Consider the following 15,212-nt stretch of genomic DNA (forward strand, 5'->3'; position numbering starts at 1 on the left):
GCTTCCCAGCTTATGGCTGCCTCTGTTGCTTAGCCAAAGGCCTTAGCCTAAGAACAGGACCTCAGACTGTCACAGTAAGAGAAGGACCTTACACCGGCAGACAGTGATTTTGATTCTTTCTTTTATACCTCTAGAACTAGCTAAGTGATAAGAATACACCTAAATTCTTAGAGTACAGGCCTTTACAGACAGGCCTGAATATCTATATCCTAACAATAGACTGCAAAAGTCCATATTCATGATCAGCCCTTGTACTGGACAGGCAACCTGGCTGTAGGCAAGTTAAAAGAGTTGGCCTTAAAGGGTTGCACCATCACTTGGACCTCTGGGTCGATGAATTTGGGGTCTACTGGGGATTGGTGGATAGCTGACACCTGTGCTCCAGTGTCTCTCCACGCAATAATCTTCCTCCCTCCCACACTCACATTTTCCCTTCACTTTGGGGGAATTTGAGAGGCATCTGGGCCTGAAGGCTCTTGGTGGGACTCCGGGCAATGAGTTGCAGTCTGCTGCTGCTCTTGGGGCAGTTGGCCTTCACATGCCCCAGCTCATTATATTTAAAGCATCGCCCAGCTGACTGTGGGCTGGTGTGAGGTGGGTGGTTGGGACAAGAAGGCATCTGGGGTCTCCCTGGCTGTGTGGAGGGCTCCTCCTTGTGAGGGGGGGCCTTTGGCTGACTTTGTTGGTGGGATGCTGTTTTGGGTTGCCCCTTCTGGTATCCGCTCCAACTGCTACTCGCTTTCTTCTTCTCCGCCACCTCCACCCATTTGGCTGTGATCTCCCGCCCCCCACCCTGATTGCTGTTTTGGGCTTCCCATTTAGGATGTACCTTTCTATTCCTCAGGAACACCCTCTAAGAACTGATCGATTTTTATTAGGAGAGACAGATCTTCCAGACATTTAACATTTGCTCCTGATATCCAGTGATCCCAATTTTTTACAATGTGATATGCGTGTCAGGAAAATGCCACATCTGGTTTCCACCTTAGGGCTCTGAACTGCCGACGGGCATGCTCAGGTGTTAGTCCCATCCTAATTCTGGTCTTGTGTTTAAAAAGTTTGTCCTCATTCATGTGTTCTTTAGGCATTTCAGCTGCCACCTCTGCTAAGGGTCTACTGAGTTGTGACCTTAGCTCCACCATATACTGGTCTGTAGGGATGTTGTACCCAAGGCAGGCCCATTCAAAATTTTCTAAGAAGGCCTCTGTATCATCGTCTACCTTTTATGTGGGGAATTTTTTGGAATGGGGAGCGGTACCTGGGAACGGATTGTTAGGGCTCCCTGATTGATCCAGCTTAGCCCTTTCCAGCTCTGAGAGCTTCAGCTCCACTTCCAAGTGCTTCACCTCTCCCCTCTCCTCCGCTTCCGACTCCAAGCACTTTGCTCCGCTTCCACCTTCAAGCGCTTCATTTCCAAGCACTTTGCCTCTCTCCTCTCCTCCACTTCCACCTCCAAGCCCTTTGTCTCCGCTTCTGCCTGCCAGTACTTTGCCTTCACTTACGCCTCCAAGCGCTTGTCCTCCGCTTCCAAGTGCTTCATCTCTAGGAAGAAATTCCTTTCTGTTTCAGTTAGAACTCGGCCTGAGTTAAAGGCATCCTTCCATCCTGGCATCTGGATCTTGGGTTGGGGAGGGCTGACCCTTCTCTCCTGGGAAGTTCCTGGTCCCCCATCCCCTCCCTGCATTTCTGTCATGGAGCTGGATGTCTGGGCTTGATCTGGGTGTGTCTTCTTCATGGCGTGCTGCTTTGGGAAGACTGGTTTTTCTAGGGTTTTGGTGCCCAACCTCAATCTCATGCACAGGGATGCCCTACTCTAGCCTAGCTATTCTGTTGCCACGAAGTTAGAAAAAAAACAAAACTGCTTGTTGGACTCCCTGGCTTTGCAGGTTGAACCCTTTGCGTCCCTGTTCCCTCTTAGGCAGTAAAGAAAAGAAAAGAATGGAAAAAACCCCTCCCTGGCTTTCAAGCAGCAAAAAGGAAAAATGAGTTCTTTTAAAATCCTGAGGCCTGTGCTTCCGGTATGTCACCATGTCATTCCCCACTCTGGTTCTTCGAGTGAAGACCTCGGGGGCCTGCAAGGATTCTAAAAATTAATACTGGCCACTCCAGGCTTGTATTAAACTCCCAAGGTCACAGTTTCTCTCTGACCTTGGATGGCTAGATGCTGCCACCTCCCAAGTGCAAAAAAACCCCTTGGAACTCAGGAAGGCGCACTTGGGAATTCCTTCCTGTGGGGTACCCTCAAGCCCTTTCACCCTCCTGTCAGGGAAGGGCTGAGAAAGAAAACAAAGGTAATTAGCTGTTGCCCCCAGCTAATTAAACAACATGTGCACAAACCTCTTAGAACACCAAAAATCCAATCCTGTTCTTAAAAAAGGTAAATTTTTATTAAAAACAAAAAGAAAGAAAATACAACTGGAACTTAGGCTTTTGCTAGATTTAAAAAACCCACTTACAAAAATTAAACATCAAGAATAATCTTCTTGAGGTCCAGCTTAAAGGTTACAAGCAAAAGAAAAAGGATTTGGGGATAGCACAGGGGAGTCCACAAGCCAGTAAGAAATAAACCGAATCACGTCTTTCTAAACATTCCTGATCTATTTACATATCTGGGTTGTAAAATAAGTGGTTTGAGGTATGAATTGATGCTTTTTTGTACCTGGTTTCAAAGTTGCTTACAGCATTGCTTCTCTGTGTCTCTGCTCTCTGGAGAACAACAACTGCACACAAAGGGAAAGTTTTTTTTCCAATTTTAAAACGTTCTAGCCGTCCCACTGGGTCTTTTGGTCAGGTGACCACTCCCTTTCTTTGACCTAGCCAGGGAGACTTTTTAAGCCTTGGCTGGCTGGGTGTCCATAAAAGGGAGCTTCCCTCCCTTCATTTATCACAGACTCCAATGAAACGGCCCATTTTCTGGTGATCTCACCCCGCTGCTAAAACTCTCCTGCGGCAACACCAGCCTGATCACCCTGGTTCTTTATATATTTATCTTCCTTGATGCACTTTCCCCATTTCTATTAACCTTGACGTCCTATGTTGGTGTCATGTGCACCGTCCTGCGAATCCCATCCATCAGTGGGAGGCAAAAGGCCTTTTCCACCTGCTCCTCTCAGCTCAGCATTGTAGCCACTGGACTTCTGTGAATTAATTACTGCTTCAAGGGCAACAGCTGTGATTGATCTAGTGCAGCTCTTTTAGAAACACATCCAGACTTGATTTAAACATTTCACGTTGTTCCAATGGTTTACGACCCTCCTTGTTAAAAATATCCACTTTATTTCTAGTCTAAATTTGTCTAGCTTCAACTTCCAGCCATTGGCTATTGTTACGCCTTTGTCTGCTAGATTGAAGAGCCTTTTATGATTCAATTTCTGTTCTCCATGTACGTACTTATTGACTGTGATCCAGTCAACACTTAATCTTCTCTCTGTTAAGCTAAATAACTGATCTCCAGGAGTCTATCACTATCAGACATATTTTCCAATCCTTTAATCATTCTCGTGACTCTTCTCTGAACCCAATTTTTCAGCATAATGCTTCTGTCTGACCTTCAGGGGTTCTCAAACTGGGGGGTCAGGACCCCTCGGGGGTCATGAGGCTATTACATGGTAGATCGTGAGCTGTCAGCCTCTCCCACACACCCTACTTTGCCTCCGGGATTTATAATGGTGTTAAATATATAAAAACATGTTTTTAATTTATAAGGGGGGTCGCACTCAGAGGCTTGCTATGTGAAAGGGTTCACCAGTAAAAAAGTTTGAGAACCACTGCCTTAAACTCTCTAAAGCTATTCAAAATAAAAAAAATAGGTTTTTTTTCTTATTTTCCTATTAGTTTTTGAGCCTTCATTTTTAAAAATAAAAGTAGAAATATGTCATCAATATTTAACAATGAGGGCAATGAGCCATTGGAACAATTTAACAAAGTTTGTGGCCGGTTCTCCATCACTGACAATTTTAAAATCAACATGTGATTTGTTCTAAATCAAGATCTGCTTGGGGAATTATTTTGGGATATATAATGGCCTATATTATACAGCAGGTCAGACTGGATGACCACAATGGTCCTTCTGGCCTTGCGATCTGTTAATCATTTATCTCTCGCCAAAAGCACACCTTGCACACAACTTGCCCTTTTCTTTCTGCAGCATTTGCATTGAGAGAATGAGAGAGAGAGAGAGAGAGAGAGAGAGAGTACTGGTGTGGAGGGAGAAAGATTCAGGAGATGAATTAATACAAACAGAGATTGTGCTTAGATTTCTTTAAGAGAGGTAATTCTGTGGCCAAGACTTTCAATTATGGGAGCGCAAAGAACGGCTTCTAAACTGGAACTTTCCAAGTGACCTAAAGGAGCACTAAAGAAGAAAAATAAAAGAAAAGGGCTAGACAAAAATGAGCAAGTCAGCAAAAAGCCAGCCATACTCCTTAAAGTCCTTTGTGGTTTATATGTGTCTGCCATTGCCCAGCAAGGCAACTATGGAGCATTCTCAGAGTTCTTTCACCAGAAACCCTGAAAACATGAGACCCTGGTGTGACACACTGTACCTCAAAATAGTGCCCTGTAACCCCCGTGTTCATCATTCATAGATGGTTGTGATATTTTATACAGAGTATGCCATGTAAGATATCATATGAAAGGTCATGATCTGCTGAAACCTGTTGTTCTGTCCAAATATGTATGTCATTAGTGTGTATGAAATTATGAGATTTTCCTATATTGTTGTCACTGAAATATGTTGTAAGTTTGAGAGCCTCTACTGCCAGGTGGGTGTTAACCAACCACTAATCAACTCTATGACTCAGTTATACAAGTCCACCATAGTGGGGGTTTACTTGATCACTGTGACTCAGCAACACCCACCAGGACATATCTGGACAAGTGTCTTCTAGACACATGAGCTAAAGATATAAAACAGAGGACTAGGGCATCATGCTTGGGCTTTTCTCCTCCCTCATCTATGCTGGGAGCAACAAGAATGCTGGAGAGACAGAAGACTTCAACAGAGGAGACTGGACCCAGGCTTGAGCAAGAGGCCTGTGTATTGTGAACTGTAACATCCAGTGGGGTGAGAAAATTGCTTCTTCTAAATACTGCCTAGTGTAATAAGGTTTAAGATTTAGATTATGCACTTATCTTTTATTTTCTTTGGTAACTATGTCTGACCTTTTAAGCCTACTACTTATAATCACTTAAAATCTCTCTTTCTGTAGTTAATAAATCTGCTACGGGTCTGTGGCTAACCAGTTTGGAGTTGGAAAGTTGACTGGAAGGCAAAGTGGTGGCCGCGGTTTCTGAGGCGATGAGGCGTGGGATTTACCCAAAGGTGGTGGGCATATCTGAAATAACGGCTGGTTTTGAGAGATTGGTGTTCCCCACACTGATCCGGGGCCACTGATGGGACTCATGAGCCCATAGTTTGCCCTCATCAAGGAGCACGAATACATAAACCACAAAGCGTTTTCCTTCATTGTTATACGAGCTCAGTTTGCAGTTTTGTTTATTTACTAGGTAATCTGCTTTGATCTGTTTGCTATCACTTATAATCACTTAAAATCTATCCTTTTGTAGTTAATAACCTTATTTTATGTTTTAATCCAAACCAGTGTGCTTTTGACTGAGGTGTCTGGGGAAAGTCTCAGCTTGGTTATCACCAGTTTGCATGGTCCTCCTCACATTGAAGGAGTGGTGGACCGGGTATTAAATCCATATACTGGCCAGACTTGACCAGGGCAGGATGGTACTGCTTTGGGGTCCTAGACTGGTGGTTAGAGAGCCTGCATGTGACTGCAGCTGGGTGTGTCTCTACCTGGGTAAATGCTGGTGAAAGTGCAAACTTGGAGGGCTTTGCAACTTGTCACAGCAGTACAGTGGGAGAGGGAGCCCAGGCTGGTGCGTCAGGGGGCTCAGCGGCACCCTAGTTCCAGGTGGCACCCCAGGAAGAACCCGTCACAAATTTATAGAAGGGGGAGAATCCCTTCCTGACTCCTGCGGGTGCTTGGTGAAAACTCTGATGCATGAGCTTGTGGGAACACGAGACATAAATCAGAAGTGAGTCCCGGGGCTGCTGAGCCCTGCCCCCCACCACACACAGCCCTGTCTCACAGTTGCACTGAGAAATTTCTCCAGCTCTTTCTTAAAACTGATTCAGTTGTTTTCCCCCACCCCCAACTCCCATTGGGAGGCTACTCCAGAATCTCACCCCTCTGGTGGTTAGAAACCAACTTCACATTTCCAGGCTGAATTTGCTCATGGCCAGTTTATTTCCATTTGTTCTGGAGCCAGGGGTGAAAGTAACACAGGATACTTACTGGTATGGGGCCGGGGTGGCTCTGGCCCCTGGAAGGGGTGGGGCCTTGGGCGGGAGGGGAAGGGTTGGGGGGGTCAGCATTCCCCAGCCAACCTTCCAGGCTGCCTGGCCCGCGCTGCCCGGGGGTTCCCGTGTTGATTTAAAGGGTCCGGGGCTCCGGACGCTGCTGCTGCAGTGCTTTAATGTGGGCTGGGTATGGGCAGGTGCAGGTTCTTACCAGTACGCCGTATTGGCCCGTACCGGCTCACTTTCACCCGTCTGGAGCCAGCCTTGTCCTTTAGTTTCAATAGCTCTTCACCCCTCTCCCGGTATTTAACCTCCACCCAGTGTATTTATCCAGAGCACTCAGACCCCCTCTCTGCCTTCTTTTCACTAGACTAAACAAGACAGCCTCTTCCTGTTTCCTCTCAGAAGGTAGGCCTTCCATTCCCCCGATTGTCCTAAAAGCTGTTTTCAGCATCTGAGCATAACCAGGGGAAGGGCAGCCACCTCAGTGAAGTCCAGTAGGGACTCTGTTATGCCAGTCTGTGTCCCTGGGAGGCCTCAGATAATATCAGGATGGGCAGGCACCAGTAGAAACTGATAGACAGATGGATAGATACAGAGATGAGCTGCCAAAATCTTAACAACCGGTTCTCTCCGCACCCCACAAGGGGGTCGTGGCCTGCCCCCGCCCCCTGGGACTCCTGCCTCATCCAACTCCTTGCGTTCCTTGACACCCCTCCCCGGGACCCCTGCCCCATCCACCCCACTCCCCCGTCCCCTGACTGCCCACAGAACCGGGCAGGAGGGTCTTGTGGGCCACTGTAGTGGGTCCCCACCGTGCTCCACCCCTAAGTGTCAGAGGGACCTGTGGGGGGGCGAGGTGGGGAGTCCCAGCGGTGCTTACCTGAGGCGGCTCCCAGGAAGCATCCGGCAGGTCTCTCTGGCTCCTAGAGGTGGGGTAGCGTAGCTAGCGGGGGAGCAGGGGGAGCAGCTGCTCCCCCCACCGATCACATCAAAAGTGGCACCTTAGGCATCGACTCCCTGGATGCTCTGGGGCTGGAGCACCCACGGGAGAATTTGGTGGGTGCAGAGCACCCACTGGCAGCTCCTCGCCTGGCCCCAGCTCACCTCACCTGCGATCTGCCTGCTCCCCTGAACGTGCCACCCCACTCTGTTCTCCACTCCCCCCCGTGGTTTCCCGCGAATCAGCTGTTCGCGCAGGAAGCCAGGGAGGGCTGAGAAGCAAGCGGCGGCTTCGCGCTCAGGCCCAGGGAGGTGGAGGTTAGCTGGGGCGGGGAGCATTTCCCCTGCACGCCCCCCCCCACGGGTTACCTCCTGCTGCGCGGGCAGCCCTCCTCACACCCTCCCGCCTCAGCTCCCCTCCGCTCCGCCTCCGCGGACAACCGGTTCTAAAAGGGCTTCTAAATTTAACAACTGGTTCCAGCGAACCGAGGCAAACCGGCTCCAGCTCACCAGTGGATGGATAGACACACAATGAAGATATTGCACAATTAAATGTTGCATGGAAGCCAACAGAGAGGGGTTCTCCCAACAAAAAGCAAAATATTCACACTGGGGAGACCAGTCAGAGTTAACTAGTGCCTGATGTTTTCTCCAGTAAACAGCGACTCTCTGATGTTAGTCCCCAGTGTATTAAGAGGAGGAGGCCCATTAAATATAAGCAGGTTGTAGTGGAAATGAGAGCACGCAGGGAAGATCAGCAGTACTGCTGCCAACGCGATTCTTCGCTTAGCAAAAGGGATGAAGTAGCACAAGCGGGTCTGTTTGCTTTGTACAATAGTTTGTTTAAAACAAAACAAAAGGGTGGGGGAATATCAAGGGGGGAAATGTTCCTGCTGGCTCCTGAACATCTGGGAAGGTTAATTATGTACAAGACACATTCAGCGCCAAGGTACCATTCTTCAGCCAGTACACGGTCCCTTTGGCATTTGTCCATAGTTAAATCCTGGAATGTCTCTAACCTGCTGGCTCACTCACTGCCTCAGTCACCATGCAGAGATCAGGGACTGAACTTAGTGAGGAAAATGCACCACCTACCAAAGGGCTGATTTTGCCACTATAATTTCCCATATTCATTCTATCTATTGTGACAGGGTCGGGCCAGATGGCTATAGGAGAGTAATTTTTTTTTTTATAAAGCAGAAAAAAATTAATTTGCATAACACTCTTACACAAATCCCCAAAGAAGATAAAACAAAACTATGCAACAAAACAAAAGCAAATGCAATGTATAACACAGCAGCCTTCAGGGGAGAGAAGTGTTCAGGCTTGCCTGGGCCCAGAGCAGGGGCGCTTCCTCAACACTCATGGTCTTCCACCCTCCTGAGTTACCTGGTGGCCTAGAGCGGGGGGACTTCCTCGACGCTCATGGTCTTCAACGCCCTCGAGTTACCTAGTGCCACGCCCAGTGTTACCCACTATTCCTCTCCTGAGAGTGCCCAAGAAGATGGGGAAGGCTGCGGGATGGGCAGTTTGGGGGGGGGCGTGCACCCACGTGTGAAAGAGCTCCTCCTAGGTGATGGTGATGATGGTATCCACAGCGGCAACGGCTGGGGCTAGGGTATCTCGCTCTTCCCCTCAATCAAAGGGTCAGACAGAGGGAACCGGAAGGGATCACTGAGCAGAGAACCTCGGACAGCACCCACCGCTCCTTGAAGGCATCAAGGGAGTCGGTGGACGCCGCCCAGAGGAACTCTGCCCGGCTACGTGAGTGTACTAAGGATTGGAAAACGGCCCTACAGTCGCAGGAAGCTTCATTGGCTAACCTCCTCTCTCCGGTTTTATAGATGGCTGTTTTAGCTAGGGCTAGGAGGAGGTTAACCAGGAGATCCTGCGACTTTGTGGGGACACGGATGGGGAGTGTGTAAATGAAAAGGTGAGGGGAAAAATGCAGCCAAAAGCATATTAAAATATTTGTGAGGAGCCGGAAAAGGGGCTGCAGCCTGGCGCACACTAAATATACATGTGTCAGGGTTTCCCTCACATTGCAAAAAGGGCAAGTATCTGGGATGGGGGTGAACCATTTCAAAAACACGTCCGTGCTCACAGCTCTGTGAAGGAGCCGCCAACTGATGTCCCCAACGGGTCTCGGGACCAAGGTGGAATACAGGTTGGCCCACCGGGGCTGCTCACCCTGCAAAGGTGGAAGGAGGTCCCGCCACTTTGTATGGGGGCGGGACATCAGGGTGAGGGCGTGAAGGGTGTGAAGCGTGAGTGTGTATAGATGTTTCCTTGGCGCAGTTTGGAAGCTGACCGGCTGCAGTTCATGCAGCCGGCTCGCAGTGAAAGGGTGAGGGGTTTGTTGGGATCTATGGGGTAGGGATCCAATTGAAAGGTCCGAGACAGTAGGAACTCCACAGTCAGCCTGTCCATGCTCGGAGATTTATTGGTGGACATGCAACGGAGGGCTTCCGAGAACTCGGCCCAGGTGAGAGGCAGCTCTAGTCGGTCTCGGTCGCCAACGCTGACCGTGGGGAGTTCCTCCCAGAGCACCCTGCAAGCGCCAGGATTGGTCGGATCCGGGGAGAGAAGGCTTGTGTAGAAGTCACAGGCCCTCCCACACATCTCCACTTGATCTGTGAGGGGGGTGCCGTCTTCTGCTAGAAGGCAGGTGACGTGTTTCTTGGCCCCCCTCGTTTTCTCCAGGGCATAGAAGAAAGGGGAGCCACGATGCATCTCCCGAAGGAGGCGGATGCGGGATTGAACAAAGGCATCTCGGGCGTGATGGTCCTCGAGGGCCCGGAGCTTCTCCCGCTTCTCCCGGCATGCTCCGCAGAGGAACGGGTCCTCAGGGCTGGCGGCCAGACTCTTGGCGCACAGCTTCCCGAGATCCCACCATCGCCGCGCCGCTTCCCTAGATCCCACCATCGCCGCGCCGAGGGAAAGGCACGCCGCTGCTCTCGCCAGGCCAGCCAGAACTCCCGGAAGGACGTCACGAAGCCCTCATCCTCCAACAGGCTGTTGTTAAAGTGCCAATAGGCCGGCCCCGGCCTCTCTGCACAGAGGGAGGCTGTTATGGTGGCTAAATGATGGTCGAAAAATGGGGCCAGCCGGATGTTGGAGGATTGGGCTTGTGAAAGATGGAAACGGGATAAATAAGTATGGTCCAACCGAGAGTAGTGTGAGCGATGGGCCTCCATCCGGACAAAGGTGAACGTGGAAGTGTCATCTGGGTGGTGGTCACGCCAGACGTCTACTAGGGAGTGATGTTCGATTATTTCTCGGAGAATGTTCGCAGTGGCTGGGCTCAGCTCGGCCCCTGAGCGGTCCCGTTCCTCGAGGGTGGTGTTAAAGTCCCCTCCCAGGACTAGGCACTCGTGAGAATCTAGGGTGCTGAGGAAGTCGGACACCCGCTGATAGAATTGTGGCTGTTTCGGGCTCGTTGTCGAGGCATAGAATTAACAAAATTGACCACGAGCCCCTCCATACGGACTCGGAGATTCAGCAGGTGGCCCAGCACGGCCTCAGTGACCCTTAGCACCTCGGGCTGTAGGTTGGGGGAGAACAGGGTCGCCACTCCAGCTTGTCACATGGTGAAGTGGCTAAAGTCGACCCCGTCCCCCCACTCCAGCCGCCAGCTGTCCTCGGCGGTCAGATCCGTATGGGTCTCCTGCAGGAAAACTACAGAGTACCCCCCTTCCCGAAGGTAAGAGAGCACCTGGGACCTGCGGAGAGCCATCCTACAGCCTCTGGTGTTCAAAGTTGCGGCAATGAGAGGCGTCATGCGGAGGGCTAGGGGGGTGGGGGGTTCTTATTGGTGGGGGTGTTTGCGGCCCCTGGCGGGTTGTGCAGCAATCCGTGACCCATCCCGTAAGTGAGTAAATCATTACGGAAGCCGCGGGCCCACCCGTAGGCCGCAGCACAGCGCCTTCCTTGCCCTCTACCCTCCTTTATAAGGGCCCTTGTGGCCTGGAGGATTTGATCAAAGTCCCCCCATAGATGGAGAGCCAGCTGTACCCTGTTGCGGGCACCACGGATGTTTTGTAAAAACTTCCGCAATGCATTTCGTAGCTCATGGGGGGGTGGGGTTGCGATTTCCAGGTTGTTCCCTGGTGGGGCTCGTGATGCGGGCTCGTGGTCCGCTGAGGCGGGCAGGCAGGGTGAGGACCACCGACGGGGCGTCTGACAGGCTAACATTATTAGGTCCATCTCATGCCTTGGGGTAGAAGGGGATGGTGGAGGGAAAATTGCAGCTCCTAATGGGTCGTGGCAGGAGAATGCAAAGGCTGCTTCCTGGGGTGAATCCGCAAGAAACGGGAAAGAAATAACCCCAGGGGTGGTAATAACATCGCAGGAGGAGGTGGATTGGGCAGGGACAAGGGTGGGGGCAGGGGCATAGGCAAGGCTCTGGTCTTCGGGAGGCAAGCAGCTGAAAAGTGGTGCCTCCTGAGCAGATTTGAGGGTTGAGGTGTGGGGAGAGGGTCTCCCAGCGATGCTAGTCGCAGGCTCTGTGGTGGATTTGGCGGCCATGGCATCAGGTGGTGGACCACCTTCTGTAGGGTGCCCGCCCGGTTAGGGGGAGAGAGCATGGGGAAAGGGGGACTGGGGTGAGGTTGCCCAGATCGAGGCCAGCCGGCAGTAGGTCATCCTCTCCCTGGGTGACCGGGGTCAAACCTAGGGCCTCAATCTCCTCATACATGGAGGAGAGGTCGTCTTCTGCTACCCCGGGGCCCCCTCCTCTGGGGCCCGCCTCGACGGTCGCTTCGGGGTTCGCGGGGGGTTCGGGTGGTATCCGGGTAGAAAGGACTTCCTCAGGGGTCTCGGAGGGGAGGGTCTCCCGTGGAGGGGAGATTCTACCTTCCAATGCCATTCTGTCTTCCCCTCCCAATACCGGCGGATGGATCTGACTCATGGGCATAGCGGAAGGCTCAGTATCAGTGCCTCCCTTCCTGGTCTTCCGGGGGGCCTCCGCATTGGATGGGTGCAGCGGAGCTCGAGCCTTCCGCTTGCCTCGCTTCCCCTGGACTAGGGTCCAGCCCTCCATAGCATTGTCTGCGGGTTGGTTAGCAGGGGTCGTGTCGGGGGGCGGAGGCAATGGTTCAGGGGTTCGGGGGGGGGTAACGGTGAGGCAGCATGGGGGGCGGGGGTTCTCCTTGGGGCGGGCCCTCTCCTATACCCGGTAATATCTTTGCTGCACCCTCCTCCGTAGGCTCTGCTGGATTGTTGATAGCAAGGGTGGGACTCCCTTGCTCGTCTGGGCGTTGTAGGGGAGGTTGGGCCCGGAAGGGAGCAGCGGTGGATTGGGCAGGAGGAGAGGTGGTTTCAAGTGCTGGGCGGCCAGGGGCGTCGGCAACGATGGAGCCGACGTCGTGCCGGGTCTTGGGGGTCTCAGATGCCCCTCCCCTCTGGGTCAAAGGGCAGTCTCTTCGGACATGCCCCGCTGAGCGGCAGAGGTAGCATCGGGCTTCTCCCGTGGAGTAAAAGACCCGATAGCGGGCTCCCTCATAGGGACTAGGAAGGACCCCTCGAGTGACTCTCCGTCACGCTCTGCCGCCGGCGGTAGAAGCTGCACTTGCCGGCGGAACAAGAGGACGTGACGGATGGTGGGGTCCTTGCAGCCCAACGGGAGAGGGCTGATGACAGAAACAAGTTTCCCCAGGGTGGAGAGAGCGGGTAACAGGGCGGCATTGGGTAGAAAGGGAGGGACAGAGGTGAGGACTAGGCGAACGCCCAGGTCCTCTAGCGGCTCCAGGGGGACAAACACCACCCCCACCGCCAGGCCCCTCTCCACTGCCTCCTGGGCGGCAGCCTCCGATGCTAAGAAAAAGACGACCTTCCCGTACATTTTGGAGGCCGCCACGATAGCCGTGGGTCCTACCACCCTCGCCAATGCCTGCATGTATATCTCCACGTGGGGCGAGGCGGGGACCAGGAGGCAATGGACGCTGTGCTTCCTGGTCATGGTGGGAAAGGGGCCTTGGCCGCTATTGATGGTAGCAGAGGCGGTGGGTGGGCAAGATGAAGAGACGGCAGGCAGGGGGAGGGCTGCCACTGCCCGGGCATACATCCTGGGGGCCGGGGGAGGGACGCTCGCAGAGCTGGTGGAGGGAACAGCGGGGAGGGACGCCATGGTGGATGACGAGGCCACAGCGGCGGGGGCAACCCCTGCCATGGAGGGCCTGGTGGTTTTAGCGGGGTCCTTTCCTTTCTTCACACCCTGGCCTTTCCGGCCAACTGTGGGGGGTTTCCTAGAATCTGGGGGGGCGGTGAGCGTAGCAGCGACAGTAATCGCCCTGGTGCCTCCTGCTGCCAATGCCCCAGCGGGGGCGGTGGCAGGTGTTTTGGCAGCAGTGGTGGGGGGGGTTTGGGGGTTGGGGAGGGGGTAGGTGGGGGAGGGGAAACTGAGGTTGTTAGAGGGGTCTCACCCCTCTCATTCCCCGCCATTGTGAGCAGGGAGAGACGGGGAGATACCAGAAGGAGGAGGGGGGAGGGGGAAGCAGATTAACCACTCCTCCCTCCTGGGCTGCAGGCGGGGGGGGGGGGGGGGGTGCCAAATGGGTCGGACTGAATGGGGGGAGGAAAACCGGAATTGGGGTCCGGTAATAGGGGCAAACTGTGGGGTAAACAGTCTGGGGTGGTGGTGGGGGGGACGTGGACCCACGCGCGTTTGTGCAAAGAGTCTTGTTTGGTCGGCTGTTGAGTCTGGTCCGAAACGGCAAAATTCAAAGCAAACAGCTGAATCCAAAGGCAGATGGCAAGTTGCCAGCAGGGATGGACGGCGGGGGGGGGGGGCCGTGACGGTTGTAATTGTGTTGGGGGGGGCACCAATGGATCGGGGGGGCAGCTCCGTGCTACACCCCCTGTGCCCCTACAAATGCAATTAAGACACAGTCAAACTCCCCCCACACGAGTGTATAATTCAAAAATTACTCAGTCTTACGGCCCCCTCCACGATGGTTAGTAGCTTCCCTTGGTGATTTTTCCTGTCAGCTGTCTTCTCTTCTGGCTTTATAATATAATATAATGTTGCAGAGATAAGAAGATTCCTCTCGGCCATAAACATACAGCAGAACGGCTGGGTCTGCGGGCTTCCACTCCCCTCCTCCGGGTAGTGGGTCGGCAGTCCTCCGCCCCCCCCCCGGGGGTTTCAGCTGGAGCAAATAGCAGTGTCCGAGAGCAGGCGTCGGGGGAGGGGGGGGGAGGGCTGGCAGCAAGCTGGCAACCGACCAGCACTCAAACGGCAGCAAAAAAACAGCAAAAAACCCCCAAACAAAACGAAGAAAAAGCGTCTGGCCCAGTCGAGGGGGGAACTAAAGCAGGGTCAAAAAGTAAGAAAAATCCAGGGCAGGGGGCAAGCAAGTGAAGGACCTCCAGCAGCAAGTGAAGGAGGTCCCTTTTCCCTGGGTAAGGGAGCAGGGAAGGGTCCAGAACAATCAGGAACCTTCTGGAGACAATTAAGACAGAGAGGCTGATTAGAACACCTGCAGCCAATCAAGAAGCTGCTAGAATCAATTAAGGCAGGCTAATCAGGGCACCTGGGTTTAAAAAAGGAGCTCACTTCCGTTTGTGGTGCGTGTGTGCGGAGCTGAGAGTGAGAACGCGGACTGTTGGAGGACTGAGGTGTACAAGCATTATCAGACACCAGGAGGAAGGTCCTATAGTGAGGGTAAAGAAGGTGTTGGGAGGAGGCCATGAGGGAGTAGCCCAGGGAGTTGTAGCTGTCACACAGCTGTTCCAGGAGGCACTCTAGACAGCTGCATTCCACAGGGCCCTGGGCTGGAACCCGGAGTAGAGGGCGGGCCCGGGTTCCCCCCAAACCTCCCAACTCCTGGTCAGACACAGGAGGAGTTGACCTGCACTGTGGGTTCACGAAAACGTTCAAACTGAGGGCTACCGTGAAGCTCCAAGGCAAGCAAACCCGCCAATAAGCGGAAGACCCACCAAGGTAGAGGAGGAACTT

This window comes from Caretta caretta, chromosome 13 (genome assembly GCF_965140235.1).
Source record: "Caretta caretta isolate rCarCar2 chromosome 13, rCarCar1.hap1, whole genome shotgun sequence".
Taxonomy (NCBI): Eukaryota; Metazoa; Chordata; order Testudines; family Cheloniidae; genus Caretta; species Caretta caretta.